At 48.0% G+C, this 20871-nt stretch overlaps 1 protein-coding gene across 2 annotated transcripts in view; it reads right to left on the bottom strand.

Moving 5' to 3' along the window:
* LOC126544174 (putative diacyglycerol O-acyltransferase Mb3761c) overlaps positions 1-20871 on the bottom strand; it is a 560147-nt gene that overhangs the window by 6916 nt on the left and 532360 nt on the right. The window lies entirely within an intron of this gene.

The raw sequence follows: 20871 nt of genomic DNA, 5'->3' as shown, positions 1-20871 counted from the left end.
CAAGGAGGAAAGAACGGTGGTAGCCAGTACGTCCGGACCATTCAATTTTCATTGCTTTGCAGTTATTGTCTCCAGCCGTAGTGGTGGTTGTGTAATCGTCTTTATTCACGTACTGACCACAGGGTCTCCTTCTCGCTTCATATCCTGCAAGTTAGAATCCAGGTCAGACTGCACAACGTAGGAGAGGAGCGTGTTATAATGAGAAATGTACACTAACGCTAGGAGGTCGTCCAAATCCCTATGCGAGACGAGCGGTCGAGAAAAGTGTTTTTCCCCCTTTTTGTCTTATGTTCAAGGGCACTTCACCCCAATTCCGCTGATTGGAGGCAACATACATGGAAAGCATATTGGATTTAGTCGGATTAGTGCGCTCAGTGTGGCCATTCGCTTGTGGAAGATACGGCCTCGAGTTTTCAAGGTGCCATGTACATAAACGCAAAAGCTCCTCCACGATATCAGCTGTGACTCGACGTTCCCGGTCGCTAATAATTACACGAGGCGGTGCATGTCATTCAACAACATCATGAAGTAGGAAGAGCGACACTTCGGTGCCAGTGGCTGATGGTACGGCCGCAGTCTCGCGGTAGCGCGTGACGTTGTCGGCACGGACAATTGTCTACCGTTTCCCCCTGGATGACTGAGAAAAATGACTTAAAACATCAATTCTAACTTGCTGTAAGGGCAAGCTAGCAGGCGGCACACGTTGAAGGAGACCAGATGTGGCAGTGGCTGGACGTTCCCGACCGAATGTCGCATTCTGGAGCACTAAAAGCATTCTTGAATGCGATGAGTCAGCACGGTGCCTAAGTCGCCGAAGGTAGAGCCATCGTGCATAGCCCAAAGGATTGTTGGCCTTTGGAATTCTTGGGCTAGAAGGAAGCGTGCACCTGTACTTGAGTAGTCCCTTTTGTACGTACACAGTAGCTGTGTGTTGCAACAGAACGGGCTGAAGTGGAATGGCTCAAATTAGGTGTCTGTCCCTTAATCCGCTTTGAACACATCGGTTGAACACATCGGCTTTGAACACAAGTGTCCATTCAGGTGTCCACTCATTATGAACCTAAATGTATCCTCTCCAGGTGTTGATGGTATTCCTGCTCAGTTTGGGAAAAGCGCTAACACTTATTCATATCTTCTCAGAACCTTTTCACAGTCATTAAAATGCTCAGTGCTGCCCGGCGACTGGAAGGCGGGGAAAGTGGTTCCTGTGCCGAAAGGTATTTAGAGCAACCCTGAAAGCTATAGGCCTAATACTTTGATTAGTATTCCGTGTAAGCTGACGAAGCACATAATTTGTTGCACTCTTATCTCATTTCTTGATGACAATAGCTTTTTTGCCACGTCTCAGCATGGCTTCAGGAAAAACACAACTTCTGCTCTTTACTAACGACTTGCTTTCTGCCATTGACCATGTCTCTTCTAATGACTGCATTTATCTTGACTTGCGCAAGGCTTTCAATACTGTCTCGCACTGCCTTCTTCTATAAAGCTAACATAAATTAACATCGACTGAAATGTGCAAAAATGGGTGAAAAGCTTTCTACCCTCTCGCACTCAATTTGTGTCTGTTAATAACTATAATTCACCCGTTTGTTCTGTCACGCCTGGAGTGCCAGAGACTCGGTCCTGGGACCATTGCTATTTCTTACTTTTACTAATGATTTGATAATAGAAGTTTCCTCAGCTATCAGATTACAAGCTGACTGTGTTATTTATCGCAAAATAACCAACCCAGCTGGTCTTCCTTCAAACCGATCGAAACAATGTCTCGTAATCATGTTCTAAATGGATGATGACGCTCAATATTCGTAAGTGCAAGTCTATGAAAATACCGCGCTCAGGTGGCCTCTCGAATGTTAACGCGTATGTGTTTAACAGTGAATCCTTAGATTGCGTTCACTCGCGTAAATACCTTGGTATCCATATTACGAATAGTATGTGATGGAAAACGCACATTGACTACGTAATTAATGATGCTAATCGTAGCCTGTTTCATTCACCGTAACTTATGCTCTACTCCGAGATCTTTAAAGGCAACTCTCCACAAAACTAACGTCACATCAAAACTCGTATATGGCTGATGTATTTGGGATCCCTGTTCTACCCTATCTTTTTCCCTTGAATCAATTCAAAATCCATGTGCCCGTTTTACTGTACTCAACTACGCCCGCAGCGCAAGCGTGTCAGCAATCAAGCATTCTCTCGAACTAGACGGAAAGGTGCTCGACTATGCAACTTTCATAAAAGCTTTTCTCATATCCCGCGCTAAAACGTGAACATCTCGCTGCCCCTTCATGCATTTCCACCCGCGTTGATCAAACTCTGAATGTCCATGTGCCCAGCTGCTGAACGCACCAGTGCGCAAATTCCTTCATACAGAAGACTGCATCTGAATGCAACCACATCCCCGCCTCCACCGCCATCAATCCCAACGAATCTTTATTCAAGACCGCATTTTGTACGTTGTTAATCAAGTGCTAACCGCTCCCCTCTGTAACGTCCTAGTCGCCCTGAGAGTATCTAAACAAATAAATAAATAAATATAGTGAAAATGGGATGCTGCAGGGGCCACGATATTATCAAAATTGTCTGCGTCGCAGGCCGTCGTGTTAAGCGGCGTACGGGAAAGACAGTCTGCGTTAGCATACTTTCGGTCACACTTGTAGCAAACAGTGAAGTTATATTCCTGCAACCTCAAAGCATAGCGCTTAAAGCAACCACAATGGTCCCGAAGGTTTTTTTTAAATTATGGGGCTTTACGTGCCAAAACCACTTTCTGATTATGAGGCACGCCGTAGTGGGGGACTCCGGAAATTTAGACCTCCTGGGGTTCTTTAACGTGCACCTAAATCTAAGTACACGGGTGTTTTCGCATTTCGGCCCCATCGAAATGCGGCCCCCGTGGCCGGGATTTGATCCCGCGACCTCGTGCTCAGCAGCCCAACACCATAGCCACTGAGCAACCACGGCGGGTGCCCGAAGATTCACGAGCCAGCACAGGAAATGGTGGTCTGTGACGACTACGAATGGGCGTCAGTAAACGCAAGAACGAAATCGCTGAACCACAAAGATTACAGCGAGGCATTCTTGCTCTGTCACCATGCAATTTCGTTCAGCTTTGCTTAATAAGCGGCTTGCTGGCAATAGTCATAGCGCTGGACCAGGACGGCACCCAGACCAACGCCACTATCATCTGTGTGGATTTCTGTTGGCGCTGTAGGATCTAAGTGGCGAAGGATACGTCGGGACGTTAGCAGTAATTTGAACTGACGAAATGCAGAATCGCACTCAGGTATCCACTCAAACTGTCCGTCGCTACGCAGATATTTGGGATATGAGACGTCAGCAAAACCAGGAATAAATCGGCGAAAAAGCAAGGACTCAGAAAATTACGAAGTTGCTTCACTGACTCCGGTGCAGAATGCCTCGACAGATGCCCTGTTGAAGGGATCAGGCCGGATACCGTCCTTATCAGCAAGATGACCCAGCACAAGCACCTCACGGTCACCAAAGTGACACTTCTTAGAATTAAGGACCAGGCCAACGTTTTTTATGCACTCTAGGACAATAACCAGGCACGTATTGCGCTGATTGAATGCGCGATCGAATTTAACAACGTCGTCAATGTAGCGCATAAAGACGTTCCACTTTAACCCACGCAGAATTGTGTCCACGAAACTTTCAAAGGTTGCCGGAGCATTTCACAACCCAAATCACATCACAATAAATTCTTATAATCCATCCGGTGTTATGAAGGCTGTTTTCTTCTTGTCTGCCTGGTCAATCGAAATTTGCCAATATTCTGAGTGTAGATTTACTGAAGAAAAATAAGAGGCCCAGTGAAGGCTATTAATTGCATCATCAATCCGAGCAGCGGATAGACATTATTCTTGGTCACGGCATTTAATCATTGATAATTGACAAAGAATCTCCTGATAATGACATTATTAATGAGAATAATGCCACTAATATTGACGCAGAATCTTGCTGACGAATGTGACTGGAGCTGCCCAGCACAGCCGTTGCGATTGAGACTGCACAATACGGAAATGTTTTTCTTCACACACTTTATATGCATTGGCTCTACAGATGCATGGAAACTGTCTAGAACTTCACCGTGATAACCGCAATGCCCACAGCGGTGGACGCACGCACAATATCTGTCGAGGCGCAAGGTTCCCCTTTAATGTAAGTTGTTTCTAATAGCCGGAACGAAACATGGCCATCGACGAAAACTTCACCGTGCGGCAATCGACGGTCGCACCACATTGTCGCAACAAGTCAATCACCAAATTCACTTCGTGCATCTATCGGGGAATAGCTACAAATTGCGTCGCGAAAACTCCACCAGCCAAGGATACTTCAGCAGTGCAAACATAAACACGACGCAACGACTCGCCGCTGACTCCACAAAACATTGCAGCCTCGTCCTACCGAAACAAAACTTTACGCCTAAAGGGACCTTCAAAAGCGAGACTCATTACAGAAGCAGTTGCTTCAGCATCCACTAAAGCAATTGCAGAAACGCCGTCAACAAGTACATGCACTTTGCTCTTAATCCTAAAAATTTCAGGGGGCATTTCTGTCGATAAAGTCTGTCGAGCAACCTCCCCTCCATTGGCCGCGCTAGCTAGTTTTGTGCTTGCGAAGCCGAGACGGAGCCGCGCAGTGGCAGTAGAGATTGAGATAAGCGGGGTGCACAACAGGTTGGTGACGTCAAACTCCTGTCAGATGCCGGCGAGCGACTCCGAAAGATTCTCTGCCAGTAATCGCTGCTGCGAGGGACGCCAGCTGACCAAGAGGTGGTGTACGAAGTTGAGTTGTCCTCACAGGACATGTGGTCCTCATTGGAAAACTGGATCGACCACTCCGTGTTTGTTGGGCACCGATTGCAAAACTTCGCTACGTGGCCCGCGACACCACAGTGGAAACACAGCGGCAGAGGCCGCAAATTTTGATGTTCCTCAATGTAGTCAGGCACGTTGGTGTGGACCGCTTAGCCAGCAGGTACGTCACATTCATTATTGCTAGGCATGGACCGCCAGGAAGAGTGCATGAGGCGAGGGCGTTGGTCATAGTCGGGATCTTGATAGCTCCTGGTCCCTCTCGTCTGTGGGGTAGATCTATACTCAATAGTCGCTGCGTCAATGTCCAGTGCCAAGCGGCCGATACGGCCGTGTTTGTCATATCGTGTGGTGAGTACGCACTAGTGATGCCGGGTTTCCGAGGGCACATCTCTTCTCGATGGAATAACTACTCGCGAACAATCTGCCGTATGGTTTATGGACGGTCAGTGCTCGCATCTACACTCGCCACCGTTGTGACGTTAGTCAAGCGGCCAAACTTGGGTGCTATCTGTCCCATCTTCGGCGTCTCTAAGTTTCCCTAGAGACGAATGACGTTACACACAGAAACAAAGCTTTCTTTAACGATCAAAAAATTGTAGACGTCTTCAGCTACTTCTTTCAACAAATCTCCAACTTTGTCATCTTCGGGCATTCGAGAGTTGACAATTTTGCACAGTTTTAGCTCTTGTTCTATATAAGCAGTACATGTACAGCGGGAAACTGAGCCCTTTGCGAAAGCGTCTGTGCAGCGCGAAACTGGAGTTTCTAAAAAACGCTTGGAGCTCCTGGACGAAAGTCTTCCATGAAGTGAGCGTGTTTTCATAGTTCCCGTACCAGACGAGCGCTGTGTCGGTAGGGGAAACACAGCACTGGACAATTGTGCGGTCGAGTTCCAACCGTTAGACCAGCTCACCCTTCGGTAGTTCGTGAACGACTCGTCGACATTTTCGCCGGCTTTTCCTTCAAAAGAGAGCGGCCCCCGGTAGCACTACTGCGAAACACCATGCGCTGGTCGCGGAGTGGCGTCAGAGCCTTCAGGAATCTGGCAAGCTTCTTAAGGCATGTCAGGTGAGGGTGGCGGAAGCCCGTTAAGTCGATGATTTCGGCGAAGTTGTAGCAGCGTAGGCTTCGTCGTTAGGAGGGGTGCACCACACGTCCAGCAAACTGTTACGAGCAAAGGGAATAGGTTTATTTAGGCCTTGAACAGCAGGAACAGCAGGCTACGAGCTGAAGGAATGGCCGCTGCGCAGTCGTCGTTTTCCTCTTCTTTTCCTTCCAATCTCTACGTTCCTTTTAAGCACTTGGATGCAACAACATCGAAGAGTCATGATGTTATCTGCCATGAATATCTGAAGGGTTAGCTCATAACCGCTTCGCGCAGCAAAAATGGCAGTGTAGCCGCGGCTGCTGCTCGAGGAGTAGAGTGGATGACTGGCGTTATGAATCGCACCTACAGAAACTCCTGATGGCAGTCTGTACTTGCAATGATCATGTGGTCCCAGAAGGTTTTGATATCTCGTAATCACCAATGCGTCATCACGCAGCTTATGACATAACAGCTGTTAGGTACACGTGACGTGTACCAAACAGCTACGCCGATCCCTGGAAATTGGAGCTTTCACACGTTATCGAGGCGAAGGCCTTGACGGCTCATGGGACGAAAAATCCGACGTCCGGCGTTACGCCGCCTGGCGTTATGGCACCGGAATTCATAGGGAGTGGCAGCCTCAACCATTGGTGGGAGACGAACCCACACCTGTGGTGTTAATTAAGGTGAATTAAATAAATACCCACCACTTTCGGTGGGAGTCCAGCTCTCGACATTCGATGGAAGTCGAACCTACAACGTTGGCCGTTAATTAATGCGAAGCTAATTAAGACACTCGAAATACTAGAACCCCGGACCCTTCGTAGGTGTCTGACCCGGGGCCTCTGGGGTTAATTAAGGGAAAGTTAGAGTTGTAGAGTTAAATAAGATAGAGTTACTAAAGGCACTAGTACCCATGACCTTTGGTGGGAGTCGAACACTCGACCTCTGGTGAGAGTTGGACCTACGACGTTTGGTGTTAATTAAAGCAAAGTTTATTAAGGCACTAGAACCCACGACCCAACGTGGGCATATGAGCGAACCGGCCATATCCTGAAGTTGGAGGCTAAGTGAAATCGTGAACGATGAGACAGAAGACAGAAGCCCAACCTTCGGGGTTAACTAAAGCAAAATTAATTAGCACACGGTTAAATAAAATATATGTAATTAAGGTAGTACAACCCACGGCCTTCGGTAGGAGTGAAACCCGCGGCTTGTGGCGTTAGTTAGGGCGACGTTAATTAGGTTCATTTAATTAAGGTACAGTTAAGAGAATAGAACCCACAACGAAAACTAGTTAACGAAACAAACAACGTATTAGAATGATAGTGCCAAGTAAAATAATGAATGTCTCGTAGGCGTCCAGCCTTTCCCCTTCATCCTCTTTAGCGCAGGTTAAAGTTACTCAGCTTTTTATTCAACTCAACAAAAATGGAACTTGACAAATAAGTTATGCGGTAACCTCAACCTAGAGGCAGGTTCATGACAAGGAAATATTGTCGGGTGAATTACAAAGTTTACATTAGAGAAAAGAGACAGAGGGAAGTAGACTTTGTGAGAAGTACCTCGGTGCATACAAGCAAATTCGATGCTTCGCTGAGTGGCCGACAAATTATTTCAAAGACTGGTTTGAATATAGAAATATTTACAGTATTTGTGTAATCTATGTTGATGCATAATTACTACAGCGAAAACAACGAAGACGAAGGCGAGACACGCACCGACAGGACCATGTGCTGTTGATGGACAACGCCGAACGTTGATAATAAATTAAAATGCACATGACTTTTCTTCTCGCAGAGTGCTTTCGCACGTTTTATATGACTGCGTAAATGTTCGCTGAATACACATACTTTACATGCAACCAAACTCACGCACTTGAGGAGCCACGGCACCGAAAAACACAAGGCATCAGTAAAACAACACGAGCTACTAGTGACACCTACCAATCCAAATAAAACTGAAATTTATAGTTGCTCTAGTCTTCTACGTGATGGCGCTACTCGGTTCTGTGGGTCTACGTACGTCCCTCTGAGCACTCGAGGCAGTTTGACTTGCGGTTGTGGGTGGAACATATATGTCCCAATGACCAACAAAGGGTTAAAATAACTCGCTGCTGCCCCACACGAATTGGCTCGCGACTGCTGTAGGGACCGCAGGCAGACCAGCCGAATAGAAAATGAGAGCGCAGGCGGCGGGAGCATTTCCACGATGTCTAATATCGTGATAGATATGGACACAACTGGGTGACAGTAATGTCAGTCGCTTACCATGTGCAGTTGCTAGAAGAACTTAGAAGAACGATGCTTGCACGTCGTTTTTACGACGAAAACAGTCAGTATATCTTTATATAGCTAAAATAGGTCTTCAACAAAATCAATTGAAAGCTAGCACCACTCTAAAAAACTCACTAGAGGAGTCCATCAGTATTACCCTTCTAAAATCTATTCACAGGAGACAAAACGGGGAGATTCGTTGACGGCAGAAATCTAAGAAGCAACAAATAGTAAGCAGTTTTTAATGTACATGACTATTCGTAGCTTAACAAAAACTACACGCTTAACCTTCAATCACGTCAGCGTTTTCTAAGAAATTCTCGAAATGGCTTTGGATGAGCGAGGCGATGGTGGTTACGATAACGGTTCCCAAACTGTCACGACGATGAATAAAAGCCACTAGAAAAGACTTCGCCATAAAGGAACGTCTCCGCTGTCCTCCCACACCTGACTACTTTGAAGTCGTCGATATCAGCATCTAATCTTAAGTGCTATTGACGTTTATCCTCAGTAACCACAGGCAGCTCTGCACGAACTCCAGCCATATATCACGCGCACAATAAAGATTTAAAAATGTTCCTGGTAGTGACTGGCTTCGTTGTCTGCTACATAGAATGACATCATTTGCAAAATGAAGAAAGAATGTTCGCATGTCGACATTATTAATGCGTCTCCATTGCTCACTTATTTGCATAAATAGCGATGGCCTTGTGCCTATATATCACTGCAAGTTATCTGCAGAACTTTTATGCAACTATCTCAGAAACTTGCGCGGCTAGTAAAATGCAAACTACGAGACTGCTATAACTCACCCGTGACTGCAGCTGCAATGTCCGCAAGGACCGGGCTGCTGGTTTATCGCTGGCTTGAATCGCAAGAGATTTGTCATTCTCAACTATACATGTCACGGCACTTCTACAAGGGAAACTGCATGCGCCTACTTCCCCTCAGTGTCTTTTTCAAACCGGAGCAACAAGTACAAAACGTGGAAGTCAGAAGAGGCGCTTTTAGTAACGGCCATGCTAACGCCGCATAATGAAAAATCGGCTCGCCTGTACTTGTGGAACATCGCCGTAGCAAGATTTTCCGGCATAAGGTTATGACTGTTTTCTCCAACATGCTGCTTTAATACTGTAATCCAGTCCTAGCGACAGGAATTCATGAGTGCTATCAGATGTCCAATTTTTAAAACATTCTTTGCCGTCTTTCCCATGTGTGTTCATAATTTGCATGTAAGGGCATGTAAATGCAAGTGTCATCAGTCGACACAAGTCGCATGTCAACAGAAGTGTCATCAGTCAAAGCGAGCCGCATGCCCCTATTCCACCATCTCATCGGTCAAGCTGCATTCACACAGCCGATAATTGTTGTTTCAGTCCGCGGGCTAGTGGGACGCGACTTATTGCTGAAGCACCATAAATTTACTCTGGTAACTTTATTCGTATTCGTGCGTGTGTCGACCTGCCAATATGAAGCCTGTCTAACATGCTAGCCAGAAGCTTAAATCACCTTGAATTCCCAGCTCTGAGTTGCTGTCCCGTTGAGAAGAAGTTTTAAAAAACTAGAGCAGCTCGAATCCGAGCAATCACCGACGAACTGACAGTTATGGGACTACAAGCTATAGCTGGCTCCGATACCAATCATCATGCCACCGTTCCCATACTCGCGCTCGTGCCATCACTCTTGCGTTCTTCTGCTTCTTCTACAGCTAGCTCCGATGCCGCTCATCATGCCAGCGCTCCCATACTGCCCCTTGCGGTCGTGCCACTGCTCGCGCGTCTGTAGTCATCTTTTATAGCTGGCTGCGATGCAGCTCATCCCACCAGCGTTCCCATACCGCCCCTCGTGCTCCGGCTACTGCTGGCACTTTCGTCGTCGTCTTCTTCAATAGCTGGCTGTGATGACGCTCATCATGCCAGCATTCCGATACTGTCCCTCGCGTTCTTGTCACTGCTCGCGCTCATCTTATTGTATAGCTGGCTCTGATGCCTCTCATCATGCCAGCTTTTCCATACTGCCCCTCGGGCTCGTGTGACTGCTCGCGCGTTCGTCGTCTTCTTCGACAGCTGGCTCCGATGCTGCTCATCATGCCAGCGTTCTAACACCGCCTCTCCCTCTGCGAAGGCGCTGATGACACTGGCCTACTGCCAGTCGGCGCGGTGATTTTCTTCTCAAATTCCTTGCCTCAATATATCGCGATATGAGAACATGTATCAAGCTGCGATGAAATTTCGCACAAGGGAACATCGTAATCGTCACACACTTTTTTGTCCCTAGATGGTGCCCGAAATAATCTGTCATGAATCACGAATACCAACTTCCCTAAGCCAGTACTTTACTTAGATTACGTCAAACTGATAATATTGGCGTGCATTTAGACCAGCTGCCGGCGAGTATGAATCGACGTTTTTTCTTGCTGCCCCATACTCTAAGCACAATGCTTCTTGTTGCAGGTGACTTCATGTGCGTGTATCGTTAGCCTTATCAGACGGACTGTCAAACGCTGCAGTATAATTCAAAAATCGCAGTTGAGCTTCTATGGTGTGCAACTTCTACGGAGGCTTCGTGGCAGAGTTCGCAATGTCACCATTGTACTTACATTTTGAGCACGAATAAAAGTCTCTGTTCGCTGTAGCTGTAAGGTGGTCTGGAGAGAAAGAGCCAACGCAACGATGTTTGGGAAGTACCACCCAAATAGAAAATTGATGTCGTCAGAGACGCAAACATCAGCGCCTGTAGGTCTAATAATGGAAGGTAGAGGACCTCTAAAAAAAGGAAGTCATGTCAGTCAGATGATGGCTAGGGTATAGAGATTACACACGTTTCAGAACATAATGTAGAATTTCGCAATAGAACGGCTTCTGGACGAAAATGTGAAATCGATGTCAGGAATGTTTAAACTTGATATTTTGATTATATATTTTTTTCGTTTTATAAGTTCTCGTCTTGCCAATGGGCGGAGTGGAGGCGACCACCGTCACCGCAATCAAGACACTGCAATCTCCCCTTTCCTGAAAAGTATGAAAGTGGCTGACTACAGTAGGGCGCTGTGTCCTGCTTTTTCTCGGCGGTTCATGATTAAATGTAAAGTGCAACGAACTTTTCGGGCACGTTAAAGGGATATTTTCAGAAATACGGTGTGTGCCGGCAATACTGGCCACGGCGTTAAAGAAAGGACTACGAGATACGACGATGGGATAAACGGTGTTTTGTTTGCCTTTACAAGTGCCACGAAGACTTTTTTATTCTTGTACGTGTTGCGGTAGTTTGAACACACACTGATCAGACTAGAACGTATGAGCGCCATGGATGCACATCACTACGCATAGCGTTGACTTCCGGATGTTGCCTTCCAGAGTAAAAACTGGGACTAGATGATGGCATCATCCACAATAGCAGATTACAGGACAGTAGGGTGTCAAGCTGGGCTAGTTGATTCATCTTCATTAAAGCGGCACTGAAAATGGGACCGCGACATAAAGAAGAGAAGCACATAGGACTAACGCTGTATAACCAACCGTTAGTTGTGAGTTCAGCAGCACTTGTACTGTGCGCTTTTCTTTGTGACGACATCCTATATGCTTCGCAGTTATAATGAAATCACAGAACAGTACGCACTCAGGTTCAAAGTTCATCTTCCGAGCGAGAACCACTCGGTGCTAAGCTGTTACTCTAAGTTATCACCGTTCTAGTCTCGAAACACGTATGGGCAGTAAGCGTGAAAATTGAAGTGATATTCTTGGGTTCTACGTGCCAGAATCACAACCTTATTACGAGGCGTGCCCTAGTAGGGGGGACTCTGCAATAACTTTGACCACATCTGGTTTTTAAGGCCAAATCTAAGTACACAAGCGTCTTTTGCAATTCACCCCCATCGAAATGCGGCCAGCGGGGCTGGGATCGGATCCGCAACCGCGAGCTCAGCCACGCCACGACATTGCCACTGGGATACCACGGCTGGTTAGGCGCGAAAATGAGCCGCGATGCATTTCGTGTTTTCCAGTATGTAAAACTGTACATGTGCCTATGGTGCAAAAAGAGCCAATAGTGTCCAAGGCAGCGTCATCTGTGGCACTCGGCGGAGAATGAAAAAAAAAGAAGAAACAGTAAAAAATAAGGAAACAACTTCCAAGACACCGGTTGCTACACAGCATGTGGCGGAGTCATGTTTGGATGATTAAAGTGGTCATAGCGCTTGTCTCCGCTTTCTTTTGGCGTCATCTGTCGGTGCGACGGAGCCTGCTCACGAAGATCGCTTTTTGTCCTGCGCGTATACATATTATTATGGCGACATGTACGGCATTGTCTCTGGCGGTGCGGCTATATATAGAGCTGAGAGATCCAGTGACAGCCACCTTTGCAAGGTGACTCTAGTCACCACAGTGAACTCAATACCAGAAATAATGCGCACGTGGGAACGTACATAACACCGCTCATGGCAAGCGCGCTTTCTAACAAAAAGTAAAAAGAAAAGCAGAACGACGTGACACAAAGCATCAAATACCACGAGAAGGTAGGCGAGCGTCCTTTAGAAAGCGACACTGTACGTGCGCAAAGAATCGCCAAGAAAGCTGCAATACGATTCCTGAAAGCCGCCCTCGCACAGACCCCTCCGCTTGTAACCATCCCAACGATTTCGGTGCCAGTGAGTTGTACAAAATACAGCGGTCACCGGCTCATCCTGCTTGCATAGCGCGCACTTGCGAAACCTCACATTGTTTTCTGTGGCACAATTGCTTCGCACACGAAAAAATAAATATACATGTACAAAAGAATGAAGAACAATATAGCGAGAAAAAGGAGCTTTACCTTGGCCGTCGTTTAATGTGGTGTGAGCTGCAATAATGATGTTTCGTGACGATACTGAGCGATAATGGCAAACAGCTAAAAGGCGGAAGCAGAAAACATTGTTCAGAAAATTCGAGTTATATGTGCAAAAATAGCTTTGAAAGTTAGGCATGGAAAGAAATAGGTCGAATCCTCCGCACTTGCAACGCTAATGATGTGCCCACCAGAGGGCGGTTTGGACTGCCTGCCAAGGGCGCATAACATTTCCGACATATATAACTGGAATACCGAGGTCTCTAGCCATTCTCTGGATAATAGAAGCGTTTTACAACCAAGCCGGTATTGCGACTAAATTGGCTCTCGAAGATAGTCTGCGAACATCCGCTACAAACGCTCATGAAAATTTGCTGATAGCTGTCGGGAAGAATATTCAACGAGATGTAGGAGACACAAACAATCAGAAAGACCTCTTCCGGTCCGGCGATATCAAGCAGTGTCTTTCTGTCTCGAGCTCTGCTTCAATAGAACAAAAATTGTAATTCTCGAAGTTCGCACAAGTCTGTCGGAAATCTTAGGAATGGCAACGTACCGCAAAGAACGTCATAGCTTTGGGTAATCTACGACATTGGCTCCTTCTATTGCTTTGAAACGTGTTCAGGAATAGGAATGATTGAATTTTGTATTTATGATCACTATTCTCACTTCAAATTTTAATAGCATAATGTCAATTGTTCGCTTCGACATTAATTGAATATACTAATTTTACATTATTTACATTGTTTACATTAGGTGTTTTCGCCTTTGAGTGCTATGTATACCTGCGATCCATTGCCCCCTTACCCTATGCCCAAGTTCGACTCTGTAAGGTGTTTTTTAAATAAAGTAGTCAATGAAAGGTTGAGTGGAATCAGTTGAACACCTTTCATTGGTTCGGGCTATATTTTTTCAGCAGCTTACAACCACTACGGCTTTTTAGCGGTCTTGCAACTGAACTTGTGCTGTATTTGCATTGTATTGCATTGCTGTATTTGTGCTGAACTTGTGCTGTATTTGCAGCATTGCATTGCTGTATTTGCATTGCACTATATTGCATGCTGCTGTGCATGGGTAACCACTGCCGCCGCTGCAAGTGGTTTACCCATTCATGTACAGTGTGGTCCACTGTTAAAGGGAGCACTCATATGTGCGCCTCTCTCTTTGCTGGCGCCCTAACTGCAAGTGGCTACGGAAGCAATGACAGTGCACTGCACAGATGTATCGAAAGGAGTCAGAGCTAGCAACCACAAGTTATGCGCAGTAAGTCCAGGCGATTGTACTCTTGCCAGAGGGCGAGATCCTAACAAGCTCGGCGCTCAAGTGTTCCCTTTAACAGTGGACCCCTCTATACCTTGATAAAGCCACGTTATGGTTTCCTTGTTTTGCTAGCTTTCGTTTTGTCGTTCATAAACTGGTTGTATTGCTTGCAATTCTGGTGCCTTACTAGTACGGTGTTACCTTTCATATAGGCATGCTTAATGATGTGTTGTTTATCCATAAAATGCGTTTTCTTTCGATTCATTTGAGAATACTTTTTGAAGACATGCCTCTCGTATATAATTTCTTTCAATTTTGCCAGCGTCCATTCCTACAGACTAGTCAAGACCTACACGTTTTCAAATTTAGCACGAGGTGCAATTTGGAAGGATTTTCTTGTTATGGCTCCCAAGTCCGAGACAGATAGCAGCAAGAAGTGGAGTGGCCTGTTGCAGAGGGATCACGTAGGGAAGGAATTGCAACTTCTGCTGTGCCTACGAGGGAGTGTATCATTTATGCATTGGGGTCTTGAATACCAGACTTCCATTCGAGTTCTTCTACATATAGGCTAGAATAGCTAGGACTCACCTATAAGTAAAGCTTGGTGCTGAGATGAGAACGAAATGTGAACTGCGAATGAAACGGAATGTGCAAAGTGTGCCAATCTGCATGACAGGAAGCAACAACGGTCCTGCAGGTGCATTTTCTAATACACGGCATGCGAGAAATCAAGACAATGCTGGCGTGCTGTAGTGGAGGGCTGTGTGCCAAGTTTGATCATTTGAGGTTCTTTAGCGCACTCGAACAAAACTTTTTTTCAATTGGCGCCTAACATACAATGCACAGTTTCACGCTTTATATTGGGTTTAATTTGGAGGCAGAAAATATCATGGCAGGCATACCAGCATACCAGATTCACGCAGCAGTGATACACACCGTCCCGTCACTGTTAAGGGACTGTTGTCCGTCAGGATTGATCATTTTTTTTTTGTGCTTTCTCCGGAAAATGAACGCTGGCGACGTTGGCCCATGCTCTTAATGTTGCCGGCATCCAGTTTTTGAAGACAAAACAATGATGAAACGCTCTCTCCTCACAGACGCGGATACCGTGACGGTGAAGGAACGGGACGGTCGACGGCAGTGTCGTGTGAAAGTGTTCCAAAGATAATGTGAAAGATACAAACCGGGTTGATTTTCATCGAAGGTGGTGGCAAGCTGGTTCAGAGCGATCGATTAGGTTGAATATCCCTACAGGGACACACAAGCAAAGTCACATCTAGTTGATTTATTTTAGGCTCACAGCCAATTACTTCGGCCGGTCGAGTCAGTTGTGGAAAAGATAAGAAAATGAATCATCCTTATCGAAGATGTGAGACAAATAGCTCTAGCTAAATTGCTCGGTATGATGGCGTCCATGCATTCACAAGAATACATTCCCACTGTATGCAAATGGTCCTGTGCGAGTCACCCTGACGGCTACATAAACTCTCATCCACTGCAGCCACAATGTACGTATTTCCAATGTCATCTAACAGCTATTGAATAAAGTGACGCCGCGCAGTGCCTGTGCAAGATCATGTGGAAGAATTTACGTATATGCAACCAACAAGTGACTCCAGAAAGGCCATTAAAACTGACGGCACTATTCACTCCAACAGCGCTTCAACGGTGTACAACGTAACAGCGTGAACAGCGTAACAGCGTGGTCAGCATGGGCGATTGCATCACGGGCATAATCGCTAGTTGAAGCTGTGGCGGACGGAAGCACAGTGTCCAATGGTAGCGTTGGTTCGCGGCCATACAAGAGGTAAAACGGGGAAAAGCCAGCAGTTTCGAGACGGGAAGAGTTATATGCAAAGGTAATGTAAGATAGAGCCAGGTCCCAGTCACGGTGGTCGTCTGAAACGTATTTGGATAGCATGTCTGTAAGGGTGCGGTTCAAACGCTCAGTGAGGCCGTTCGTTTGGGGGTGGTAGGAGGTGGTAAATTTATGCTGTATTGAGCAGGCACGCATGATGTCGTCAATGACTTTGGCCAAAAAGGTGTGGCCGCGGTCTGTAAGCAATTGACGTGGAGCACCATGCATCAATATGATATCATGTAGCAGGAAGTCCGCAACATCAGTTGCACAACTGGTCGGAAGAGCACGGGTTACGGCGTAGCGGGTCGCGTAGTCCACCCCGACTGCAACCCACTTGTTTCCTGATGTAGATGCCGGAAATGGGCCTAGAAGGTCCAAGCCGACACGATGGAAGGGCTCGGCCGGGATGTCGAGCGGCTGCAGGTAACCAGCGGGGAGCTGGGAAGGCTTCTTGCGTCGTTGGCAAAGTTCACAAGCGGCGACGTAACGTCGTACGGAACGGGCAAGGCCCGGCCAGAAAAAACGGCGACGTACACGGTCATAGGTTCGAGATACGCCGAGGTGTCCTGCCGTTGGTGCGTCGTGAAGCTCTTCTAGAACGGTGGAGCGGAGGTGTTTAGGTACTACAAGCAGGAACTCAGAGCTGTCTGGATGAAGGTTACGACGGTACAGAGTACCGTCGCGGAGGACGAAGAGGCGTAGAGTAGCATCGGCCGGAGAGTGTTCAAAACGGTCGATGAGTGCTCTGATGTAGGCGTCACGGCGTTGCTCGTCGGCGAAATGAAGCAGCTGGGATACCGAGAATACGCAAGAAGCACTGGCAATATTGGAGGAGTCAGCGTCATCAACAGGGTAACGCGACAAACTCTCAGCGTCTTGGTGCAGGCGGCCAGACTTGTACACCACGGAATATGAAAATTCCTGTAGCCTCAAAGCCCATCGACCAAGCCGGCCTGTAGGATCTTTTAGCGATGAGAGCCAGCAAAGAGCATGATGGTCAGTGACTACGGAAAAAGGGCGACCGTAAAGGTAAGGACGGAACTTTGCAACCGCCCAGACAACAGCAAGGCATTCGCGTTCCGTAATGGAATAGCTGCGCTCCGATGGTGCTAGGAGGCGGCTCGCATAAGCAATAACGCGATCCTTGCCACGCTGACGCTGGGCTAAGACGGCACCTACGCCATGACCGCTGGCATCTGTACGTAATTCTGTAGGGGCATCAGGGTCGAAGTGGGCGAGAATGGGTGGTGAGGTTAGAAGAGTGACGAGACGAGAGAAGGCGGCGGCTTCTGCAGTACCCCACGAGAATTGTACGCCTTTCTTCAAAAGATTAGTTAGGGGCCTAGCAATTGTCGCAAAATCTGGAACAAAACGACGAAAGTACGAGCACAGCCCTACAAAACTTCGAACGTCTGCGGCTGTCTTCGGAACCGGACACTCTCGGACAGCGTGAGTTTTGTCGGGGTCAGGCTGCACTCCGGAAGCGTCAACTAGATGGCCCAGAAGAGTGATTTGTCGGTGGCCAAAACGACATTTGGATGAGTTAAGTTGCAGCTTCGCCTTTCGAAATACATCAAGTATAGTTGTGAGACGCTCAAGGTGAGTGTCGAACGTTGGCGAGAAGACGATGACGTCGTCGAGGTAGCAGAGGCATGTGGACCATTTGAAGCCTTGGAGCAAGGAGTCCATCATACGCTCAAAGGTTGCAGGGGCGTTGCATAATCCAAACGGCATTACTTTAAATTGGTATAGGCCATCAGGTGTGATGAACGCGGTTTTTTCTTTGTCCATATCGTCAACAGCAATCTGCCAATATCCCGAACGAAGATCAATAGACGAGAAATATCTGGAACCGTGCAGGCAATCAAGGGCGTCGTCTATACGTGGGAGCGGGTAGACGTCCTTTTTTGTAATGCTGTTCAGGTGACGGTAATCAACACAGAAGCGCCACGTGCCGTCCTTCTTCTTAACCAACACCACAGGTGACGCCCAGGGACTCGATGAAGGCTCAATGATGTTTTTATCGAGCATTTTGTTCACTTCATCTTGAATTACTCGGCGTTCCGACACAGAAACTCGATACGGTCGTCGGTGAATAGGCACAGCATCGCCAGTAAGAATGCGATGCTTGACCGCGAGCGTCTGGCCTAAAGGGCGATCGTCGAAGTCAAAAATATCGCGGTAGGACGATAATAATTCGCAAAGGTCTTCAGCCTGCGTAGAGGACAGGTCCGTCGCAACCATTTTCTTTATGTTGGGATCGACGCCCGAGGCTGGCGCGATGGGCATGCTAAGGTCGCGAGAACCATCAGTCGATAACGCTGCCACGTATTGGTCGCCGAGACAATCAATGGTGGCAAGGCAAATACCTTGCGGTAGAATTTTCTTTGCCAATCCTAAGTTACTGACAGGCATGCGAGTGTGGTTCGCAGTAATAGTAACTATACTGTGAGGCACTGTAACGTCATACCTTATTGGAATGTCGGGCAGAGGAGTGACGAGGTACTCGCCATCAGGAACTGGTGGGAAAGACAACAGTTCAATGTAGGCTATGGAATTTGGCGGCAGGCGAAGAAAGCCGGTGGAGCGTAAGCGGCAGTGGGGTGAGTCAGAAGATTCTGCGAGCATCGGCAACTCGAGGCGAAGGGTACTGGAAGAGCAGTCAATTAGGGCAGAATGGGCGGAGAGAAAATCGAGGCCGAGAATAAGGTCGTGGGGGCAATGAGCAATTACGGTGAAGAGTACAGGAGTGTGGCGGCCGGCGATGCTGACACGTGCCGTACACATGCCGATGATAGGCACAGTACCGCCATCCGCAACGCGGACGACGCGTGCCGACGCTGGGGTGAGGAGCTTGTTCAGTCGTCGTCGGAAGGCAGCACTCATAATAGAAAGATGTGCTCCTGTATCGATGAGTGCCGTGACAGGATAGCCGTCAACGCCAACGTCAAGAAGGTTTCGGTTAGTAGGTAACGTGAGCAGAGGATTTGAGGGCAGGGTCGACAACGCAGCTTCACCTCCAGAAGCTGCAGTGCCTAGTTTTCCGGCTGGGTGCGGGAGGCGACAGGCGGCGAAGAAAAGCGGCGGGGTTGGGGCGAACGAGACTGGTGGCGTCGAGGTGAGGGCGAGCGGCTGTAGCGAAGGTTCGGAGCAGGGACATCAGCGGTAGTAGGTGCATGGCGGTTGGCATAGGGTACAGAAGGTCCAAAGGTGCGGGAATAAGTGGGGGCGTAAGTCCGAGGAGGTGGTGGCCATCGGTTGCGGCAGTGACGGGCGACGTGGCCGACGCGACGGCAGTGGAAGCAGATCGGCCTGTCATCAGGTGTACGCCATTCGGACGGGTTGCGGCGAGATGTGGCAGAAAAGGACTGCCGGGGACGAGGAGGGCCGCTAGATAACTGGGGAACGCTGGGTAGAGACGTGGAACACACGGTGTTCAGAGCCATGTTTTCAGTTTCCTGTCTGACGACAGCCTGAATCAGCGCAATGGTGGTTGCTGGCGGATCGGGATGCGGCGTGGAGAAGGCTGGTAAAGAAGCGGCCTCGAGTTCGCCGCGAACAATACGGGTGACGTCGTCACAGGTAGTGGTCTGACGTGGTCGACCCTCACATGTCGACGTAGCAGCAGTGTTGGGTAGGCGCGCAATGTGGTTTGAGATACGGCGGCTCTTAGCCTGTTCAAGGCGACGGCATTCTTTTATAATGGCATCGATAGTCGACACGTTGCCGAAAACAAGCAAATTGAAAGCGTCGTCGGCGATGCCTTTTAGCACATGTGCCACTTTATCTCCTTCGGACATATGATCGTCAGCTTTACGGCATAGAGCCAAGACGTCGAGGATGTAGGAAACGTATGGCTCTGTAGGTGACTGAACACGAGACGCAAGAGCCTTTCTCGCGGCAGCCTTGCGCCCAAATGGGTCGCCGAACAGTTCCCGCAGTTTTTATTTGAAATTGTCCCAACTGGTTATTTCGTCATCATGTGTTTGGTGCCACACGCGTGGGGTGCCACCGAGATAAAAGATGACATTGGCGAGCATAATCGTTGGGTCCCACCTGTTATTAGCGCTGGCATGTTCATAGAGCTTGATCCAGTCGTCGACATCCTGTCCCTCCAGGCCAGAGAACACACCTGGGTCACGATGTGGGGCAACCGTGACGACTGGAGCAGTCGGACAAGCCGAAGCCGTTGCGGAGGCGGGTTCGTCACCGGGAGGCATGGTGACAAGCTCGGTGTGCAGACCACTTCGGAGTTCCGTGGTGAGGACGGGGATCGCTGACCTCCACCAGAAATGTTACGTGTGGAAAGACACAGACTAGAGATGCTATTTACACGCTATTTACACTGGAGCCAGGCAGCCAGGCTGACACTCGCTCGTGCCGAGGGCACCGACCAACTTCTTCGTCGTTCTCGCAGCGGCTCGTCTCTCGCGGAATCATATCGTAATAATATTTTCATTAAACGTGCTACCACGTACCTGACAAAACGTTTCGGAATCCGAAGAGAGAAGTCAGGCTGCATCTGTTTGTAGCTTAAGCGCTCAGCGACAAAATGAAAGGTGCAATTTCTGTTTTGCGAGCGGCTACTGCTCGAGCTTGAGATTTCAAGCCGTAAGTGTACTGGATGCAAGCAAGTTAAGCTGATCGCGAGGTTCCTTCCCGGCTTTTGCGAGCCAACCTTCGCAGCATTGTGCAGCACATATACATCACATGAATGTA

The sequence above is a fragment of the Dermacentor andersoni genome, chromosome 10, assembly GCF_023375885.2.
Source record: "Dermacentor andersoni chromosome 10, qqDerAnde1_hic_scaffold, whole genome shotgun sequence".
Lineage (NCBI taxonomy): Eukaryota > Metazoa > Arthropoda > Arachnida > Ixodida > Ixodidae > Dermacentor > Dermacentor andersoni.
The sequence above is the reverse complement of the archived record's forward strand: the minus strand, read 5'-3'. Positions and strand labels throughout refer to the sequence as shown.